Source organism: Arvicola amphibius, chromosome 3, assembly GCF_903992535.2.
Source record: "Arvicola amphibius chromosome 3, mArvAmp1.2, whole genome shotgun sequence".
NCBI lineage: Eukaryota > Metazoa > Chordata > Mammalia > Rodentia > Cricetidae > Arvicola > Arvicola amphibius.
Window position 1 is genome coordinate 115,353,329 of NC_052049.1, and position 22,912 is coordinate 115,376,240.

Genomic DNA, 22,912 nt, shown 5'->3' on the forward strand with positions numbered 1-22,912 from the left:
ATGTGTTAAAAGGGAAATCTAGAGATAATGTAGAGGAGGCATGCGCTGTGCATGCTGAGAGTCCTTTGGAGGTAAAATGGCGCATTGACTGGCAAAAGCATTCATTCGCATTTAACAATTTTTGGCTTTCTGTCCTTTTAATCTACACTTTTAGGGACTGCAGAGAGGTAAGTATTTTACCCACTGTCTAGCTGTATGGCTGGGGCTCAGGTGTAACATAAATCACTTCCAGGACTTGCGCTTCTTTATGGGACAGTGACAACTTCCTCTCTTTCTTAGAAATGGGCGCAAAGGGTAGAATTTTTTGCACCAAGATTAGGAGCAGTGTCTCATGTTAGGACCATGTAAGAATGTACTTGGGCTGAAGAGATAACTCAGTGGCTAAAGACACTTGTCACCAAGCTGAGTGAGCTGAGTTTGCTCCCCAGAACCAACATGATGGAAGGAAAGCGTCAAGTTCTGCGTAGTAATAGCCTGAACTTCATACATGTGTTGTGGCAGTCAGGCACACACATTAAAATGAAATAATAAAACTTAAAACAAAGAAAGCCCTGGGCTTTGCTCAGGGATTAAAGCACTCCCTACTCAGGTGTGAGGTCTGGAATTCTGAACAACAGAAGTCACGTAAATGCTAGGCAGGTTGTAACAGTCTACCTCCAATCCTAGCACGCAGAAGGCAGAGACAAGGGCATCTCTGGAACAAACTGGCTAGGGAGACTTGTTGTATTGATGATCTCAAGCTTCAACTGAGAAACCTTGTAAGGTGTAGAATGATCAAGGAAGGCTCCCCATGTCAGCTTTAGTCCTCAACATGCATTCATGCATGTACACATGCATGTGCATTTACATACACACGCAAACATGCATACACACATAATCCAACACAGAAAAAATAGACAAAAACATGAATCGGCATAAAGCTCCTGCAGGCACAGTAACTGGGCGTGAGAAAGAAAGTAGAAAGGGATTGACTCTTAGTTTGGTCCCACCTGTCAGTTATCCCTTCTCTTGCTCCTTTAGCATCTTCCAGAGGCCCAGGCAAGGTTTATAACCCAAAAATGCCTTCTGTGAGTGAGGCTATCCATCAGTGGAGCAAAATCCAAGCTGGTCTAGCCAATTGATGAACTCTAGCTCAATATGGGGACCCCACCTTTTTAAAAGGTGGACAGTGTTCTTCAGGATGACACCCCAAGGTTGCCTCTGGCCTCCATATGTGTGCATGTGCACATGCAAATACACACATCTGTAAAAGAAGTGTTCCAACTGATTATATCCACGGACCTTTGGCCTTTTGTTCATGCGCATATTAATGGACAGTGTCTTAGTGCGGTGTTCGTGTTTTTGCCTATGCAACATTATAGCTAACTGGCTAATATAATTAACTTGCAAATAGAAGGGGTTTGCTTTGGTTCATGGTCTGGAAGGTTGAAATTCATGCTGGACTGAGATACTTTCTTTGGACTGTGATAAAGAAACACATAGTGGCAAGGTATATGGTGGAAATAACCATTTATCTTGTGCAGGAAGGACAAGTGAAAAGGAGGAGGTATAGTCGCACGATGTCATTCAAGGGAATCGCCAAGAGCATGCCCACAATAACCTCCTCTAAGTCCCACCACCTTTCATTGGCATCCCTGTGGAGACCTTGCCTTTACACCCACTATCCAGATCCTCTGTGAGTGCTTGGAGAGAAAGCAGCATTTATGGATCTTTGTATATTCATTGCGGCAGGAACACGCACACAATTTATGTATGTTCGGTCAGTTGGGTTGAGGTGAAATGCACTCATTTCCTGCCTCCCATAGGACCTAACTTGGACTGGGCAAGGCCCTGAACACTTACCAAACATCCACAGAGTTTCTGAATGAACGCCATAGCCTTTCCCCCTCTAACTCCGTCATGTTAAGCTAATATTACACTACTACGGAGTGAAGAAATGTGTGGGTTTTCTGAATTTGATCACGCTAAATCTATAAGCAACCCTAAGAGACCAATATTATCCCATTCTTTATGCAACTTAATGTACTTTTATTTTCCAAAAAAAATAAAGAGACAAAAAGGAAAGGGGAAATCATGCAACTATATAGGAAAGAAACAACAGATACACTTGCAGATACTAAGCAGAGATGTCTTTGGCTCAAATGTCTTTAACCCATGTGAAATACGCCAATATTCTATCTGAAATCTCCTCCTAAATACTGTGTACTGTGTGCATGCTCCCTATATACTCTGTGAATTCAGGTAGAAGCCTCTAGACTATGCAGTCTTTCTATGGAGTTAATTCAGGTCATCTCCAAGTTTCCTTTCTATTCTAACATTCATGTGCTTTTTTTTGTAGACTTTCCTGCTTTCTTCATACTATTGATAATGGAAAAACAAACAAAAGGAAGATACTTACTCTACCCAAGAAGAGTATCTTTTTAACCAGTTCTGAACAGCTGTTGTAATTCTGCTCAGGGGCTTCTGGGTAATAATTGCCTTCCACAATTAAATGGAAGGCAGCTAATGATGTACTTGGGTGTAGTGCAGTGGGGTGCATGAAATCAAAAGTCCATACTCAAAGAATAGCAGCATGCCTGACTCCTTGGTCATGACAGAGTTGTGGGGCCATCCCAGTCAAGGACTCGTGAGCATCTTTGTAGACTGCAGCTGCCTTCAGGTAGGAATTCTATCCACTGCAGTTGACAGGACCTCTGACAACCGTCTTGCAATCTCTGGTCAAGTGTTCATTAGATAGTTTGTATTATTCCCTGAACCCTTCCCTGAGCCTGACCCCCAGCTGACAGGCATGCTTGGCACACATGCATACATGCACACACACACACACACACACCAGAGAGGAGAGAGAGAGAGAGGAGAGAGAGGAGAGAGAGAGAGAGAGACTGCAGAGTGCTTTATATGGCTAAGTTTCTAAGTCCATTATCACACTTAATGCTTCTATGAACTTTGTGGAGTATCAGCTATAAACTATCCTGATGGAGGAGTGTCTATGTGTTACTTTCATTATTAATAAAGAAACTGTCTTGGCCCTCTTAAGAGACAGAAAATTAGGTAGGCGGAGTAGACAGACACAGAATTGTGGGAGAAAGGAAGCAGAATTGGGGAGATGCTTCAGGCAGTCACCATATGCAGTCGCCATGCTTCTCCTGTCTGAGATGGACCACAGGTTAAGATCTCCCCTGGTAAGCCACCCCTCGTGGTGCTATATAGATTACTAAATATGGGTTAAAGCATGATATAAAAATTAACCAATAAGAGGGTAAAACAAATGGGCCAGACAGTATTTAAAAGAATACAGTTTCCGTGTAATTATTTTGGGTAAAGCTAGCCGGGTGGTGGGAAGCAGCCCTGCCGCTCCATTCTACACTATCCTGTTTCAGAGAGATGGAGGTCACAGCTGTATACCCCACACCTTCAACAAAAGAGCTCTATCTCTTTCTCTCTTCATCCTGGGGCGGGAGGGCGGGATGCAGAATCCTGAGAGGAGTTCCCAGGTCCAGAAACTCCTCTAGGAGGCCTATGTCAGAGAAGTTGCTTCTCATGTCCCCCAGAGCTCAGTGACCTTCGGTTAGGGAGGAAATGAAGACTGTCCCCCGCCAAAGCCCCAGCATGCAGGTAATTAATAGGTGACCACAGAACTGGACAAATACAGAGTGACAACAGGCTTGCCTTTCTTATAGCCTGTGCCTCAGCCACCATTAACTGTACAGTGAGCCCAGGCCTTGTTGACACGTTGTTCCTTTTCATTAATAAATAACTGCCCGAAACAATTACACTTCAGGAAACGAACCTTATTTTTCTCTTTCCTCTGAAAGGCACCAAAAATTAAAGCAAAGATCCTTAAATCAACTGGACTACTTCTGGGCAGATGCTCCAAAGCCATCCATCTAATAGGAGAGAGAGCTTTGTGCAGGAGAAGTCACCATCCTCCACACTACAACTGTGCCAGAAGGCACGGCAGTGGTGTGAAGGACCACGTAACCCCTGAGAACTTGGCTTTCCATGCCTCCCAGAATGCCAAGCATTGAGTGTGCATCTCTATTAGAGTTACAGGTGCTTGCCAGTCTTTGAGCACGCATGTGTGTGCATGAGTGTGTGTGCATGCATGTTGCACACACCTGAGCAAGAAGAGGACAATGGATGTCTCCCCCCTCCCCATCACTCCCTTCCTTATCTCCTTAAGACGAAGTCTCCTAATGAACCAGAAGCTCAGTGGCTCAGCAAGCTGGACAAAGGTGATGGGATCCACCTGCCCCCTGACACCATGGTCACAAGCATTCCCAGCCATGCCTGGCTTTTTATGCTGAGGGTTCAAACTTGAGTCCTCATGCTGTGGAGCTAGCCCTCTTTCCCACTGAGCCAGCACTCCAGACCTAAGACTTTTATTTTTTTGAAACATCATTATAAATATCATGATACTTTAAAATCAAGCAGTCCCAATTTTGACAATAGATCTGCTAATTTGTATAATTTGTTTAGCCCTCCTGGATTACTCATCTATTGCTGAATAACAAAATACAAGGAAACGTGGTATTGTCAAAGAGTATGCATGTTCTGTCTTACAGCTTCTGTAAGGCATGGATCCGGGTGTGTCTTAGCTGGATCTCCCAGTGTGCCGCAGGTGGCAATCAGAGTGACAGTTTGAACCACAGTCACACTCAAGACTCAACTGAGGTCTGTCATGGGGCTGGGGTCATCATTCGTGTCAGCCACGCTGCTGGCTGGGTGCCTCCCTCAGTCCCTTGCCGTCTAGATCTTTCTACTGGGCAGCTTACATCGTGGCAGCAGGCTTCCAGGAGCATAAGCAGTAAGGAGAAGGATGAAAAGGGCCGTCATTTTATAACCTAACCCTGGATGTCACGTCTCGTCAATTGCCATATTCTGCACATTAGAAACCAATAACAGCACCCTGCCCATACTCCAAGGATGGCAGGTATACAAGGACCAAGGACATGAACTCTGAGGAGCAGGTATCTCTGAGAATCTTTTCACAGCCACTTAGCGCAATTTCTAAACTGTGCTTTCTTCATTTGCATGTGAACCTTACAACAGAACCTCAAAAGCAGAGGAAAAGCACACACCTAAAGCACATGTGCAGTACATAGTACAGAGCAGGGTGACGCCAGGAGCTACATCCTGGCACATGGCTCAGCTGGGAGGCTGATACACTAAGGGGCTTATGGAACTGTTTCCACTGCAAACAAAGAGGCAAGAAAGCAAGTCAGGGACCAAAAATGGTGACTTCTCTGGCCATACAAGGGAACAGTGCCCTGGGGCTGTAGGTCAGGTGTGTCTGATTAAAAAGGCCAGAGAGATAGCTCAGTGCATAGAGTGATTACCACACAATCGAGAGGATTTCAGGTTAGATCCCTAGCACCATGTACAAAAATTGACTCAACAAGTGCCCATAATTCCAGTGCCCAGAAGCCAGAGGATCCCTGGAGTTCAGTGGGCAGACAGCCCAGCTAAATCAGCGAGTCCCAGGTCTTGTGAGAAGTCCTGCCTCAAAAAGTCAGGTGAAGAGTCGGGTGGTGGTGCACGTCTTTAATCCCAGCACTCGGGAGGCAGAGGCAGGAGGATCTCTGTGAATTCGAGACCAGCCTGGTCTACAAGAGCTAGTTCTAAGACAGGCTCTAAAGCTGCAGAGAAACCCTGTCTCGAAAAAACCAAAAAAAAAAAAAAAAAAAAAAAGTCAGGTGAACAGCAGTCGAGGTAGACACCTAATGTCAGCCTCTGGCTTTCACATGCATGCTCACGTAGGTACAAACCATACAAACAGGTACATGCATGCAAACACACACATACAGGGCAAAGCCTCAGAGCTAACCTGAGTACCACGAGAGTAAAAGCAAGGTCCGAGCTAAGATGAAACAGCCTCATCCTGCTGTAGCGAGGGCCTAGGCTCCCCGTTCCAAGCCAACCCACTGTCCTCCTTGGTGACTTCAGACAGTCCCCTGAAAGTTCCCAGAGGGGTATTATAAATAATAGCATCTCTGTCCCCCCAAGGTCAAGTGGACTGTGGAGCCAGCTCTCAAGCATTGATCACTTATACTTCACCTCACTAATTCCTATCAGTTCATTAAAGCCTGACCTTCTGGGCCTCTACAGCAGCTCTGGATGTCCAGTCGGAGAGACCAGTATATTTTAAAGGCTGTTAAACTGTCCGTGTGATTTCTAGCTTCTTTTTAAAAATATTTGATAGCAAATCATCAATCACTTTTGTAAACTTCCATGTAAAATTGTGGGAGAGAAAAAAAAGATGGAGAATTATATGGAAATTATAGAGGGAATGAAGCAGCTAAGTTTCTCTCCATCAGCCGAGCCGAGGCGAGGGGAGGCGAGATGATAGTCCAATTATCTTTTTCCACTCACTGATAAATCGCCAGCCACATCGAGGCTGCCAGCACCTGACTCATGACAGCAGAGAGGGGGTGTCAACGTGACAGGGGAACTGGGAACGAGGACCAGCCCCGAAGATGGACCTGGGACTGCTCCAGCCCAAGCCTTAGCTCCCCGACTGGGAGTACCAGCATGGGTCTTGACCCTAATCCCAGGAGGTCCTCTTTCTCTTCTGGTCACTGCTCCTGCATCATCCTTCCCCCTGTTCGCAGCTTCAGAAAACAGCTGCCTCCATCCCCAGCAACCACACATTCTCTAGTGCGCCCCAAACTGCCCATTGTTCTCTCCTCATGCCTTAGCTGAGTTAACAGTGCCATCAGCCTCCCAAGTCCTTTAACTAGAGGCTCATCATTATAGCCCCAAACGCCTCCCCCGTCTTTTCCGCCCCCAACAACCAATTTGCCTTTGAGTCTGTTCTATTGTCTAACACAATTATTTGTCACATCTGTTGCCCCTTCTCCATCTCCTCTGTTGCTGCCTGGGTTCAGCCCTTGTCACTTTTCCTCTAATTGGTTAGACAAGGCTCTTAACTATTTTTCCATAGCTTTAGTATTCACACACACACACACACACACACACACACACACACACACACACACACACTCATATACCTATACACATTTATATAGTTACACTCAAACAGCCACCCACACCTACACACACACACACACACACACACACACACCAAACACAAAGTCTCTCACAATTTTCTCCATACCTCTGCCAATTTGTATATTAGGAAATATTCACACTTACTTCTCTCTCCTCCTCAAATGCCAACAACCCTTTCTTGCTTTAGGATGAAGCAATGACACCTCACTTGTGCCACCAGCTGTACAGTCTCTAGAGTCCCTTCACACGCGCACACACACACACACACACACACACACACACACACACAAAACCCTCTCCCCACCTCCATGCAGGCGAGTTCACTCTTCTCATTCCCATGGATTTTTTTTCCGGTGTCCATCTGCCAGAATTCTCTTTCCCTTCTAGTCTAAACAGCCAACTCCTGTCCATCCTTCAAGCTGCAGATCAGAAGTCACATCCTCCATGGAGTTTCCTCTAAACGGACCCAGCCCTGAGCTCTCCTGGACCCAGGCTACTCCTCCACTGCACTCTGAGTCTCTGAAAGGCATTTCCCTCTCCCTAGACTACAGGGCCCTTGAGTACAGAGCACGGTTTCTTCACTAGAAGCCAAAGAGCATGTGCTTGTTTGTTGGGTAATAATGTGATGGACCCTGAAGAAAGAGCAACAGAGAATGAAAGCTTTGCTCTCCCATTGGTTCTGTGGCCTCAGCAAGAGTTCTGTGTCTCTGAGCCTCATTCCTTAGCTTGTAAAATAGTAATTACTCTTATAAACCTACAAGAACAGTTTGGTGCTGCATGGTGGTAGAGCACATTTTTAATCGCAGCACTCAGGAAGCAGAGGCAGGCGGATCTCTGTGAGTTCAAGGCCAGCCTGGTTTACAGAGAAAGTTCCAGGGCAGCCAAAGCTACACAGAGAGAAACCCTTGTCTCGAAAAACAACAAAACAAAACAAAAGCCAAACAAACAAAAGAACAGTTTGGCAGTGACCATACATGATGAGCCATTGGAAGAATGAAGGAAGAGGAGGGGCTAGAGACGGAGGCTTCTGGTAGTAACTGGAATATACACACTATAAACCAAGACAAGGATGCTAGCTGAGGCTTGCAGCTTCCACCTTCCTTATAGAAGCCTGGTAACTAGTGAGTAGGAACAGTGGCAAGCAGATCCCAACACGTTCACCACCCGTTTTCCTTTCAGTCACCTTCTCTGCTGATGCCCGGGACTGATGCTGAGGCATGCACGTGGGGTGAACATCCCTCTGTTTGACACCAGTGTCCTGGCAGACCTAAGTCAAACATGCAAAGGGATCTATCCTTCAGTGGCTGCTAACTGGCGTGTCGGTCACCATGTAGTATGTGTGGGCAAATGCAACTGAATATAGGCAGGAACGTGTACCATGGCAAGCCAGCCTGTACTTATAAGGCACAGGAGGACCCTGATTGTGTCAGGAGGTTTAATAGATGTCTCCCCTGGGAAGGAGGTGGCAGAGGGACAGCAGCTAATCTGGAACCCCCTGGCTGCTAGCAATAACACAGGTGGCCTTGTTCCCAGGTAAGCATTGGCTTCGTGGGAAAGAGCAAGCAGCATCAGCTAGGGAAACAGAGCAGGCAGGGAACAGGTTTGGAGTAAAGATGAGTGGCCCAGAGAGCCCGAAAGAGTCATCACAGAACGCCAGAAAGCAAAGCAAAGGGAAGCGAAGAGGAGGCACAGCCCAGGAAAACAGAGTCTGTAGGCAAAAAGACCAGACAACCAGTGGCGAAGAACCCAAATGCCACATGAAGCATGTGGCAAGGAACTAGCCAATACAGAAGTGACTTGGTAGAAATGGCATATGGGATCCCTTGCCTAGTGTCCACATTAGCACCAAGCTGCTAAAGCTCCCACACTCCCACAGGAGCCTTTTGTGGTGGACCAGATAAGCTCCGTCTGAATAGTGATTACTCAGAGGCACTGAAAATAGAAGAAAAGGTAACGTTCTAGCCAGCAGGGAGGTTCCCATCCTTTGTAGACACTCAGTAAGTAGCTCATGGCTATCCTACTGAGAACACTGTGAACAGGCAGCACAACTGCCACGTGAAGCCTTCAGAAAGAAAGCAGTGGGGTTCATTCATACCTGCTCCCCAGTCCACCCATGCCCTGTCTATGGCTCCTGGAAGCATGGGGTCCAGGAAACAGAAGATGCTATGGACTTCATCTGCTCCCATTCCTCTTATTGTACAAGAAGCAAAGTTTAAGCGTGGTTAAGTGTGACCGCTCCACACTAGCATGGTGAGTCTTTGGCATACAGAGAACTGGACTTTAATCTTCTAATCTCCAGGGAAAGGTTGCTCCCAGCCATGGTCATAATGGATCCACTAGAAACTAAGATGGAACTTGGGGTTGGGATGGGAACCACTGCTTTGCTTGAGGGGAAAAAAAAAACAGATATACCTTTCTGTTTGCAAATCTAAGGCAAAGAACAATAAATCCTTGAAGATCGACCTGGAGCTTTTTGGTCACCCAAAGGTTGATCCTTCAATCGAATCTTAATTCTTCTATTTAACACTACCCATTCAGAATCACTTTGATTTTCTTCCAAACATGAATTCCATATCATGGAGGTGGCCTTACATCCAATTTTAAAAAGGGGGAGAGGTTACTCCCACAGCAACTTCTGCGTCTCTGCTATATCTAGAGACAAATCATCATTGTGACGCAAAGCGTTTGTAACTGGAGACACCTGATGATGACTCTCCTGGTCCCCTGGCCAGCGTGGGTAAAGTTTGAGTTGAGGACCTGCTGGACTCCTCCATGTTCTATGACATAAGTAGGTGGCGTGGGGTCTGCCCTCCTGTGTACGACACACACTTTCACCATTGACCAACCTAGAGCAAGGCTAATCTTGGGACAAAAAGAAAATTGGGGAGAAAACAAAATACCCACTTTATCAGTTAGGGGATCAGAATCAATTGATCTGCCCTCAAGTGAGATAGATGGGCAAAACATGAGAGATTACAGCTATGCCACAGTCTAGCAAAGGAAAGGGCCCAAGGGTCCTTTACTGGGCCAGCTCTCTTATGCTTAAGGCTTTAGTGGAAAACTTACTTAAAGTCACCCCCTGACCTCAGTTTAGCAGAGAGGGGTTTAGGAAACACTAAATCCATGGTGAAGGAGGAAAGTTATTAGCACGACAGATATCCTCCTCCTGGGAGCCAGTGGTTAGGGTTATCAGTGGCAACTTTCAGGTAAAATGTTAGGACCAGATGACCCACATCTCTGCAGGATCATTAACAATAGGAACAGGACAGGAAGATGAGAGGAACAGAGAGATTGGGGCCAGTGCGACAGGGCTATCTTGGAGGTAATTAGGCTGGTGGGGAAATGCATCGTACATTACAATAGTTAAGTTATAAAGACGAGCAATCAGTTCTGGATAGCTTATTAAAATTTGTTTTATCAAGCAGGAGTGATGGTTAGAACCGCTCATGGGGCAGAAGGGAGAACTGAAAAATGAAAACCCAGGAAAGTAAGGATTCTCTACCTCAGACGTGATGAAACCTTCCTCGGAGGCACAGACACTAATGCGGCATGTCTCTGATTTCCAATCAACTCTTTCTCTCTCCCTTTCAAAAATCCAATCAGAAAAAGAAATAATAGGAATGGCTTGAGGCCGCAGTGGTAAGGACAGAGAGGTCAGCCTAGTCCTGTGCCCTGTGTGACAGGAGGGTGACATTCTCTTGCTTGCCGCTTTCCCTAGATCACACAACCATGACTGCTTCATGCGCAGGGGCACCCGTTTTTCCACGGCTCATTCCTGTCCCCTTCCCTGTCTCAGGTGCAGTTCTCGTTGTCTTTTCTTGCCTACCAAAATATCGGAAGCTGAAGCGACTGAAAAATGCATTTGTTACCACCTACTTCCTACAGGCCAAGAGTCAAGACTCATCCTAGGTCCTCTGATTGTGTCTCATTCAGAGCCATAGCCGAGGCTTTGGCTGGAATCATTCTCACTTGGATGCTCACCAGGAAAAGAATCTGTTTCCATGCTCACTCAGTGGTTGGTGAAGTTCATGTCTTCATGGTTATTTGATGCCAGAGGCCATGGAACATGGAAGTAGCTGCAATGCCATGTGGGCTTTTTGACTTGGCTTACATCAAGCTAGCAGGAGATCCTCTTTCAGAAGATGTCTCATCTCTCTTTAGGAAGTCTTTACTAGACCAAACACTGCCAAGGATAATATTCCTTTGATTATCCCCAAATCGATCATTTATCATCTCTGTCACATCCCTTCACTGTTATCATATACTCTCAGCTAGAAGCAGGTCCCAGCCCTACTCATACTCAAAGAAATTACCAGTTAAAGGTGTGGAGACTGGGGATCGGAGCCATGGGGGCCCTGGGGACTACAGCCACTGAGCTGTCAGGCCAAGAAGGTCTAACCTCCTCCGGATGCTCTTCTGGGCTCTCACATCTGCTTGCCTTTCTCATGCTGCCTATTCCCTGGCCTAAGAAGACTCAGTAACCTGCCATTTAGCAAATTCATCAAGGCAAGCCAACAGTTACTACCCCATTTCTCTGACAGGAGCAAACGGGATGTGGTTTCAGGTCGAGAGGCAAGCAAAGAATGTCCACATTAGCAAGTCTTATTTGTCTACACACTTCTATGAACCTAGTGCACGGGTGTACTAGCTTCTTCCTGATGTTCTTCATTCAGAATGGTGAGGGAAGAGTTGTGAGTAACCAAAGCCTCCCACCCTCTGTGAGCTTTGAATACCTGACTGAAGTACACTGGGTTGAGCGCCAAGTTGGCTTACCAGTGGAGGGATCTCCATGCTTTAAACAATTTGCATGTGAAAGGAAATTGGAAGCCACTCATGAGACCTCCTGCTGAGTGTAAGAGGAGATAGGCATGGTAGGGGAGTTTCCTTGAGTGCTGTGGGACAATGCCTATGTACTGTCATTTGTATTGTTTTAATAAAATGCTGATTGGTCAGTAGCTAGGCAGGAAGTAGAGGTGGGGTGATGAGAACAGGAGAATTCTGGAATAAGAAAAAATGCAGTCTGCAGTTGTCACCCAGACATAGAGGAAGCAAGATGAAGAATGCTTCGCTGATATAAGGTACCAAGCCACGTGGCTGACACAGACAAGAATTATGGATGAATATAGCAGGTAAGAGTTACTTAGGAAGCCTGACTGCTAATAGGCCAACAGTTTATGGTTAATGTAGACCACTGTGTGTTTCTTTGGGAGCTTGAATGGCTTTGGGACTGGGAGGATAGAAAACTACTGCCAACAAATGGCACCAATGTAGACAATTACATCCCCATTAAACTTGAGAGAGCTTGGCGAGATAATTCTAAACACAAAAGATAGAGTTAAGCCTGGCTTCTTGGTAGTAACATTTGGCAGATTAGTTCAGTTTGTTAGAGGCAAGCATGTCTCATTAAGAGAGACTTCCTGAGTCAGCATTAATTGCAAAAACCTTGCAGCTCTTTTTAGAGGCTGCCACCACCAAACACTTAAATGGTGTTTATGAATAGCAACAGCATGCTTTTTGGTGGTAGCAGGAACCTTGAAACTCCATAGAGTTGTGGCAATAAACATGGTTCTTGCCACTACCTCTGTCATGAGGCTAGACTCTCAGAGCTGAGGAATGAGGTGGATCCAGCTGTCAAAGCCACAGCTTTAATCCTAACCCTATCACTTAGCAAATTAAAGACTCAAGTAGTCAGAAAAGAGAGAGAGATACAGTAAAGATAGATTCAGACAAAGAAAATCTCTAAACAGTTTACAGTATGTTCAAAAATATATGTAGTCTTGGGAGAGAAAAGAAAAAGATAAAGTCTTAAGAAAATAAAAAGAAAGAAAGTAGTGGTGTGGTGGAACATACCTTTAATCTCAGCACTGGGGAGGCAAAGGCAGGCAGATCTCTGTGAGTTCAGGACAGTCTGGTCTACAGAGTGAGTTCCAGGACAAGCAAAGATACACAAAGAAACCCTGTCTCAACAAAAATTGAAAATAAAAATAGATTTTAAAATGAAGTCACATAAAGATGGAAAATACACAGCAAATCTGGATACTGTATGCTATTGTGTGTCTTGTCTTGAATGTTTGATGGCTGAGGAAGGAACAACAGTTGCTAAAGACATTTGATTACAAATGCTGCTGGATTAATACAACATATATATTTTAAAAATGCTTGGCTTCAAAATTTAAGTCAAAGATATGTTACTGTGGAGATGAGTTCTGTTTTTGTTTCCACAGGAAATGAGAGGCTGTGGATTCTTTCTGGATTAAGAAAAAATCAGATTTGATCAGGAAGACCCCCTTGAAGAATCTGAAGGAGCAGATGGTCCAGATGATCTAACATTTCAGAGGACCTCTGTTGGAGTTTCTTCTGAGTTCTACATTCAGAACAGCCCGCTAGACTGCTGGAAAGAGATATGATCAAGCCTCACAGAATAATCTAGTCGGGACTTGATCATAATTCTAAATTATCTTTAGGTCCTCATAAAATTATCAGTGCCTCCATCAACAGGAAGTAGCTGGAAAACTACACCCACATTCCCCCCAAAAATGGATTATATATATTTATCTTTGTTTAGGGTGTTGGTTACAAGTTGTTATGGAAAATGGTCTGGAAAAAATCTAAACAAAGGAGATTATATTCAGAGTTCTTGTTTTGGAAAAAAGGGGGGAAGAGTACTGTGGGACAATGGTCTTGTACCCTATCACTTGTATTGTTTTAATAAAACACTGATTGGTCAGTAGCCAGGCAGGAAGTATAGGTTGGGGCAACCAGACAGGAAGTAGAGGTGGAGCAATGAGAACAGGAGAATTCTGGGAAGAGGAAAGACTCAGTCTGCAGTCGTCACCCAGACAGAGAGGAGGCAAGATGAGACTGCATCACTGATGAAAGGCACCAAGCCATGTGGCTGACACAGTCAAGAATTATGGGTTAATGTAGGATGTAAGAGTTAGTAAGAAGCCAGAGCTAATAGGCCAACCAGTTTATGATTAATGTAGACCTCTGTGTGTTTCTTTGGGAGCTGAACGCGTGGGAAAAAACCTGGTGGGACAGAAACTACTGCCAACACTTGAGGTGCTGAGGAGGCTTTCTCAGTCTTGCCAATTGGTATTGAAATAGGAAGCTCATCTGCGGCAAACAGCTAGCAATGCCTTCCAACTTAAGACACCTGTTCTCCATATTGGTGCCAACTAGGGAAACAGCCAGCTCTCTACAGAGGGGTGAAACTAGGGTCTATGGGGTGTAGGTGGTGGCTCGGCCACCTGTCATTCCCCTTATCCTCGCTCATTTTTGGACATCATTCTTTGTGGCAGTAGTTTCTGGTGAGGCAAATACCAATCTATCACACGGTCCCCACAAAAATGAATCATTACTTCAAATAACAAGACAATTGCTCACCATCCCTTGGAACATGACTTCACAAGGAAGGGGACCAAGTCAACCAGGTCTATTTATATCCATGATGTATATATGAGTGTGTGTGTGCATTAATTAATAAGATAATCTCCAGCAGAAAACTGAAAAACAGAGAGGGTAAGGAATTGACTCAGAACACACAGGAGTAGAAGCCAGATGGACAAATTAGACTTTTTATCCAAGCCCTTGGATGAACTGCTACCTGGTATAGGTCTGAGATGAATCCCTAAGGCTCCTGAGACTTGGACTGTTATTATAAGCAGGGCAGGAATGAAGAGCCCACCAGGTCAGCCCGCGGGGGGTACCACAAGGATAAGCTTGTTAATAACCACAGAAACGTGATTTATACTGAGCCCTCAAGTGGAAGTGGGCCGCCACAGTGGGCACCTCTGCCCCAGCCTCTTTCTTTCATTTGCATAGGCCATGGCCATGTTACTAAACAACTCATTGCAGTCAGAACCAGGTTACAGAAGGGAAGACACTCATTCAGGAAGAACACCAAGACTCTTACTTCAGAGCCAAGAAGGAGCCAGTGCTCAGAAACTACACACATACCACATAGAACCACACACACACATAACACTTACGTAAACACCACACACACACTACGTACACACATATGCATACCACACACACAGTACACATACACACTCAGCCTTGCACATACACTATACACATTACATGCACATACCATATGCCAATCACACAAACATACAAACACACCACAACACACACAACACTACACACACACACACACACACACACACACACACACATACCACAGAGGTCACACTCTTCTTAATGACAAAGTAACAACCTCTGGAAAGCACTATTCAACAAATTCCTGCAAGTCTTCGAAGCTGCCAGCTTTGAGATGTGACCAATCGCCCCTTGCTGGTGTTGTCTCCTACAGTCCATCCGGAGAGAATGACAGCTTGACAAATTACACTGGAGGGGGTCATTCCACAGCACGCTTGACCCATGCGCCTCAAAACAGAGAAGGTCATCAAAGCAAGAGCTGGAAGAATCATCAGGTCAGAGGGACCTAAGGAGATCTCAACATTTAGTGTGACCTGGTTCTGGAGGGAATGCCTAGAAAGATGAAGGACCCTAGCTGAGAATCAGGAAATCTTCCAGTTCAGTGTTGTATGGTATTCTGAGTGTGCAAGCCAGTGGATCTCTGATTCTTAGGCCTTCCCTTGGGCTCTTTTCCTGCTGGTTTTTGTTTGTTTTGATTTGTTTGCCTTGCTTGCTTGCTTGTTTTTGTTTTTATTTTTTGTCCAATTCTGATACATTCGGTTTGTTTTATCCTGCTCTGTTTTGTTCCATTTTATTATTATTATTAGTTGTCTAATGAGAGACTGAGGGGAGGGGATTCGAATGGAGGAAAATATGGAGGAATTGGATGAGTAGAGGGAGGGGAAACCCTAATCAGGATATATTATGTGAGAAAAAAAAATCTATTTTTAATAGAAGGGGGAAAGAATAAGGAAGCCTAAATAAATAAAGGAAGGTCTTCGTAGTAAGCAATTATCAATATTGGCTCATTAATTGTAACAAATGTAGCGTGCTAATGTAAGATGTTAATACTAGAGGAGCTGAGTACCCTACATATGAGAACTCTCAGAACTGTCTTCTCAATGTTCCCGTAAATTCAATCCGTTTACACAATAGTTTAATTCTTCTTTAAAAATAAAAGTCTTTTTCTGTGAATGGGGCATGTTCCCATGGATGCCATTCTCACACAGCCTGTAAGGGTGGGGTATTTGATGAAGGGAGAGCATATGCTATCATTATGCCTGTTTGATACAGGAAATAGCCAGGGTTCTAAGAAGGTGATTAGTCCGAGTCCACCGCTGCCAAGAGTAGGCATCTAGGCTTCGGACTGCAGTTCTCTGGCTGAGAGCCAGATGGGTCACTAAAGCCAGTGTTGAAGAGATGAAGGTGGTTTTGAGACCGACGAATGGCCGGTGGCACCTGCGGGGATGGAAGCTGAAGGGGAATGGCTAAGACCCTTGCCAAGGTCTGTCTCATACAATTTCAGGCCTTAGCAATGAGACCAATAATGTTCCCCTTCCTCTTGATGCGTCCCCAAATCTCCCTTACTTCCCAATGTGAGAAACAGACCCAGAACTCATTTGAAATATTGTTGCGTGCCCAGAAAAGCAAAATGGCTTTCTCCCTGTATCTGACCTCACAACATGACCCCCTGGAAGGAGATATAGACCACACAGGATGAGCGAGTGGATAAAGATGAGAATACCTCTGGCTCCATTTCTGCCTCTCATGCCTCCTTCAGGCCCTGAGGCTTTCAAATCCATCTTTACCCAAATAAGGACTAAGAGATAGAATGTACTCTGATGCATCCTGGAAGTCTGGGAGGAAGGAACAGTGGCTGTGGAGAGGTAGGTGGCCAGCCCCGACCATCCATAGAACAGCATGGAAAAAGAAAAAGAAAGAACTTCCCTGTGCCTTGCTAGCAAATGCGCCGAGCTAGCTGCTCCTGACTTTGACCCAGCTGTTGCTCCTGGGGTGGGTGATTTTATTCTCTTCCTTCTTCTAAGCTCCCTTCACCTCTGAGCTTGGGTATGCCCTGATCTCCTTCATGATCCATGACAACGGAAAACTCAGTCACAGGGTTCTCACTGAGGGGAAGAGAAACAAAGGGAACAGAAGCTACAGGGCGATTTAGACATTTGAATATGGTCCCCAAGTCATGCCTAGATATGTCCCTGGTCATTCCTAACAAGGACTGAGAGGATCGAACCAGCCTGGAACTCACCAAAGGCAACCCAGCAGCTGCCTGCCGGATTTCCCATGCCTTGCTACAGAGTAGCTTGGTGACAAAAGGAATATTGGTGACATCAAAAATGTGTAATCAATTCTTTATGACCTTACAAGCATATGGTTGAGCCTAACAATATAACACATATCAATCAATATGTGTATTGTGTCTTATACAAATAAATATTTATTCCAAAATGAAGGTATATTCTGTTGGTATATGGTTAAATGGGCCTTGGAGTATGTGTGTGTGTGTGTGTGTGTGTGTGTGTGTGTGTGTGTGTGTGTGTTTGTGTGTGTACATGGGGGATGGTGGGCAGGTTCTGTGTGCCTTCACCTGCTTTGATCCACTTGGTGTCTCTATTTGTCTTATCCAGAAAGATCTTCTAGATGGAATGAGGCCTGGGATGGGAATATCCCCCTGGGATGCTGGAAGATCCAGCAGGGCAGTGAAACCTTAGGAGATCCGAATCTCTGATGAGTCAGTCCGCTTCCAGCCTTAGCCTCAGGAGGAGGAGGCTGTGCTTCTGGGTCAGCCAGGGGGATTCCTGGCCACGCCCCTGACTTTCTCAGTGCCTTTTCCATGAGCACACGTGCATGTTGCAAAGCACACGCACACACACACATACACTGCCTTGCTCTTGCCTCTCCTAACGGCAGCAAATTACTCCTATCATTTTTTTAAAATGTAATCAACTGTATTTGATCGAGCAGGGGCTTTTGTCAGGACAGGTTTGAAAAAAAAAAACAGCTTGAAAAAGTGAATAAAATATAAATTAAAAAAGAAGAATGGGTCTGGTTACAATCAATAACCCCAGGAATTATTGACTCCTCTGCCCATTACACCCTGATGCTGCTGTAATCTTGCTGGCAGATCCTATAAAGACGCATCTGGACAAGATGAGATGCCCACTGTCAAAAGTTCTAATTCTCCTCGGCAGAGCTCCCAGAACAACAGCCAGACAGCTTCTGCAAGAGCAATCTGGTGTCTGAGAAACCATATGACATCACTCTCAAAAAACCCATTTTGTGCCTCTGCCCCGGGGCCATTTCTGTCCTGAGCTAGTTGGCAGAAAGGAAGCTGACCGGAAGCCGGTGATCGGGCACGGCAACCTCTCCTTCCCTCTTCCAAAGCCCTTCTCTCAGCTCCGCACAGGCACAGGGTTGTTTCCTGGAGTCCTCTAGTTCTGTGTACAAACTGTCCACCTGGAATGGATGTTTCCAGGATGTTTGGCTTGACAGAGGAGTTTGGGTTGCCTTTCCAGAGATTCTCTCCTGGGTAAGGTCAGACAGGTCATGGGTTTGCTTAAACTGGGGGAGAGCAACTTGTATGGACAGCTTTAGGAAGCAAGATCTGGTGAAACCCAAACCTATGAAAAATCAGAAGCAGGGGCAGCTGGGAGCCACCAGTCTTGCAGCCCAAAGTCATTTCAGAGAGTCCTTCTGAACTCCTGGCTCAGTTTCAAGGAGATGGGTAAGGGCATCAGCTTGGGAACTCTATAACCTTGACAAACGCCTCCTGTCTCTGAGCCTCAGGACCTTCATTGACATTGTAAGGTGGTTGGTATGGGTAAAGTCAAAGCACTCTCAAATATATGACAAATGACCAGATTCTCTCTAGCCTTGGACCACAGGATAGGAGCTGTAACCCCAGCACATTCAGGTTTCCCAAGCCTTACCATCTGATGCCCCTGTCACCATCCCAGAAAGGACACACCTACTTTCCCAGCCAAAAGGTGTCAAGGGTCTCCCTGCCACAGCAGGACATCCAGAAAACCTGCATCAGGGGCACTTGGGTCCAAACCATAAGCAAAGCCTACTGTGTTTGATGATGAAGATTTGTAGCCAGGAGTGAGCTTCCTTGGTGGCATGGTCTGTCCCTTTTATGAGCAGCAATTGCATAGCATTTGGTACCTGGGAAGGCAACAGGCAAGAGCTGACATGTGGAAACGCTCTATAACTCCGAGGAGCACAACGCCTTTGGTAATAAATATTGACGTTCATTAAGACAAAGCCAGAATTCAATCTATGCTGGGGAATTCTGTGCTTCCGGCCTCCAGAATGGCCCTTATTTACAGATGTCCCTAAGGGAATGAGACAGGCTGGCTCACCTTGCTCCCCAAGATATATTTTATTCAACAAACTTGTCCTGGGCAAGCGTGTGTCTGACAAGCCAATTTGAAAATGAATTTGGTACATTTTTTTAGTTGATTATTTATTCTGAGAATGAATGCCTGTTCTGGTCAGGCTGACAGATCCAGGGATGAGGATGAGAAGGCTTTGCGCTCACTGCTCCCCATCCCTCCTCCTCCCCTAATGCAAGGAAAGTACATGGAGAACTTGGAGGCCTTGGGAATGGATGTGTCTCTTGACTCTCACTATCCCACGCCCCGCCCAGTACGAATCATCTTTCTGACAAAAAGCCCACATGTCAAGCCTACCCTATTGACAAGTGGGGTGCTAAGAAGTTTGGTGGGGGCTCTATCTACTCTACCCCTCTTGTGGGATTGAACCTGGCCATTCAAGAGCTATCACGATGTCCTGGGACAGAGCTCTGGGGGAAGGCTGTGGGGCAAGGAGAAGGTCCTGCCATGTAACTTCCAATTTCCCTGCTTCCTACTTCCCTGAATCTTATTGTTAGCCCCACCTTGCCTAGATACAGTAGTACATTGCATGGGAAGGTAACACAGTGCAGGAGCGTGCTCTGTGAATGCACTCTGTAAGCCTTCTCTCTCCAAAAGGCCCTCCTGCTTGCCACCCAGGAAACAACCCTGGCTCTATGGCAAAAATCCTGGAGGAGGACCCAGTAGGAGTTTGATGTCCAGAGGAATTTTGGAAAGAAAGAGGGAAAGAAAGAATCACTTTCCTCACAAAAGTCAACCCATAAGCTAATAGATGGGGTTCTGGGGACCATGTATCAGGGATCCATAGTGGCCTATAATTAAAACTCTGTGGGAAACAATGGATCATGGAAGACCTTAACTATAATGATAAGAAGGCTGGATTCTGGATCTGGAGAGATGGGTATCTCAACAGTTAAGGGAATTTGCTGTTCCTACAGAGAGCCAAAGTTTTGTTTCCAGAACATAGGTGATGACTCACAACTGTAACTCCAGTTCAGGGAATCTGTCGTCCTCTTCTGGTCCTAATGGGAATTGCATGCACATGGTGCACATACACACATACAAGCAAAATAGTCATACACATAAAATATAAGTAGATAAATCATGATGAAGAGGGAGATAAAGGAGAAGGAGGAGGAGGAGGAGGAGGTAGAGGTTTAGCAGTCCATATTTACCCAGGGAATTAGATTGGTTTGTTGGGTGGTTTCAGACCACCAGACCTAGACTCCCAGTGTGCAAAGCTTACTAAAAATTAAGCCATTCTAATTATACATATGTGAAGAACCCAGTGCCCTATTCTCTTATGGTACCTGAATTCCATGAGCTGAGGGTTGCAAACCTCCTCACTAAACCTCTTCATCCCTCCTTCTGCATTTGTTTTCAGCCATTCGTGGTGATCGGTAAAACACGCAAGGTGGGTAACTGGGGCCTGGAGCTTGACGGGTATGTATTGTGAAGCTGGGGTCTTCTGCTTGGCCCACTGACCTCGCTGATCCCCTGACATGCAATCTGGCTGCTGCGTACACACGCCACATGGTAACTTCTCATACTGAACCAGATAAGAAGAGTCTAGATGGAATGTGGGTTATAAAAAACCACCATTTGGGGGCAGGAGCGATGATTCAGAAGTTTAGAGTTCCCAATGCTCTCATGGAGGACCGAAGCTCAGTTCTCAGTACTCAGGTCAGGCAGCTCACAAATGCTTCTAACTCCAGCACCAGGGGATCTAGTGCCCCCTTCTGGACTCTTCAGGAATCTTCATTCATGTGCGTGCACACACACACATACACCACACACACAACACACACACACGTGCACTCAATGTTTAAACTTGTTAACTTTAAAATTCCTGTACTTCCCTATAACCCCTGTGGCATGATAAATCCCAGCTTCAGAGCCAGTGTTTGTAAGCCTCTTGGAAACCACATACCCACTTACAATTATCAGTGTGCAAAGAACCATTCATTTTCCAGCCCAGCTGTAAGAGTGGCTTGGTTCTGGAGGTGAAAAAATCACAAAATTCTAAATCAGGATCTAAAGAGTCCTGTTTTCTACCCAAGGGACTTTGGGTCTCAGGCCAGAGGCTCCTGGGATACCTGGTAGACCAGAGCCATCTATGTAGCACCAAGTTTCAAATTAGCATCTCCCCCTCGGAAGGCATGGTTTCAGTAGCTCAGTCATATCATTATACCTGCTTGCCAGATGAGAAGTGAAGGGAAGAGGCCTTGAGCAATTAAGCATGTAGCCTAGGGTCACAAAGCAAGTCAAGGAAGGCCCGTAGAAAGCACCAAGTCCTCCTGCCACACTCAGGCAGCAAGTGGGCAACCTGCCCTCAGGCTCCTGCCTCTGTGCACCTTCATCTCACATGGCTCAGCAGCCTGGCTGGCTCTGCCTCTCCTCCCACACACCTCAGCCAGCACATCATTGTCCTGATCTAAGCCTCCCCTGCCACCCCAGCCTGGGGCCTCTGGAGATCAGGAGCCACCTGCACAAGGGAGTAAGTGATGGCTGTCACAAAGTGAAGCCAGTGAGGAGGAGAGGAAAACCTCAGAGCCTCAGCTTCCATTTCATCCGCCAGCCCACTAATTCGGAGAGGAGACAATGAGTGGCAGCTGCGTATAACGTCTCCCTGGGCCGCCAAAGAGAAGGTTTGCCATGCCAAAGGAGTGTGGCTACATATATATGGTTCTGAATTTACCCCCACCACTATCACCTACATTGTCCTGCTTTCCTTTGAAGTATTGATTCTCTGTCATGTCAATCATGGGATTCTAATGAGATGCTAATCAGCCCCAGTAGCAAAAGAGGGCCTGTGACAGCCAGGTCCAGCCTGCAGTTGCTTGTTCCTCCGGCCCCTGGCCATAGCCGTAGGTCCAAGGATAGTCATGGGAGCATGTCTAAACAATGAGAGTTCTTTGCTGGGGTGTGTCTTGTCTGAGGGTGGTAGGGGAGGCTGTAGACATGAATCTGCCATCTGGAGAAAGTCTCTACACGGAAGAGCCTGAGATCCCCGCGGGAATATACAGGCAGTGCACGTGGGTACAAAGGAACCTGGTGGTCAGCTGAAGAAATGGCTCAGCAGTGAAAGCACTTGCTGCTCAAGCCAAATGATTCAGACTGGGATCCCATGACCACGTAGGGAGCTGAATGCAGTAGCCCAAGGGTCCACCATACCAGTGGCTCCATCAACAAAGGGGGAAGTGTAGACAAAGACATCACTCTGCACTCATGGGCCACGGAATGGCTGCACCGAAGGGAACAGATGGTCCTACATCCAAATAAGGTGGAAAGTGAGAAACCACCTCCAGGGGGCTGTCCTCTGACCTGTATGTACCTACCTACTGTGGCACACATCTGTACAAACATACAGGCACACACGAGTGCACACATATATGCATGTACTTACATATGTATGCTCACAGTTACACACACTCCCTCTCACAAACTCAAACACAATCTGCTACAAACTCACATATGAACATACACACTCATATACTTACATACACACACATATCAAAAACTCATACACACACACAAATACCAATAAAAACTCTCATACACATTCTCACATACACCCACACACAAACACA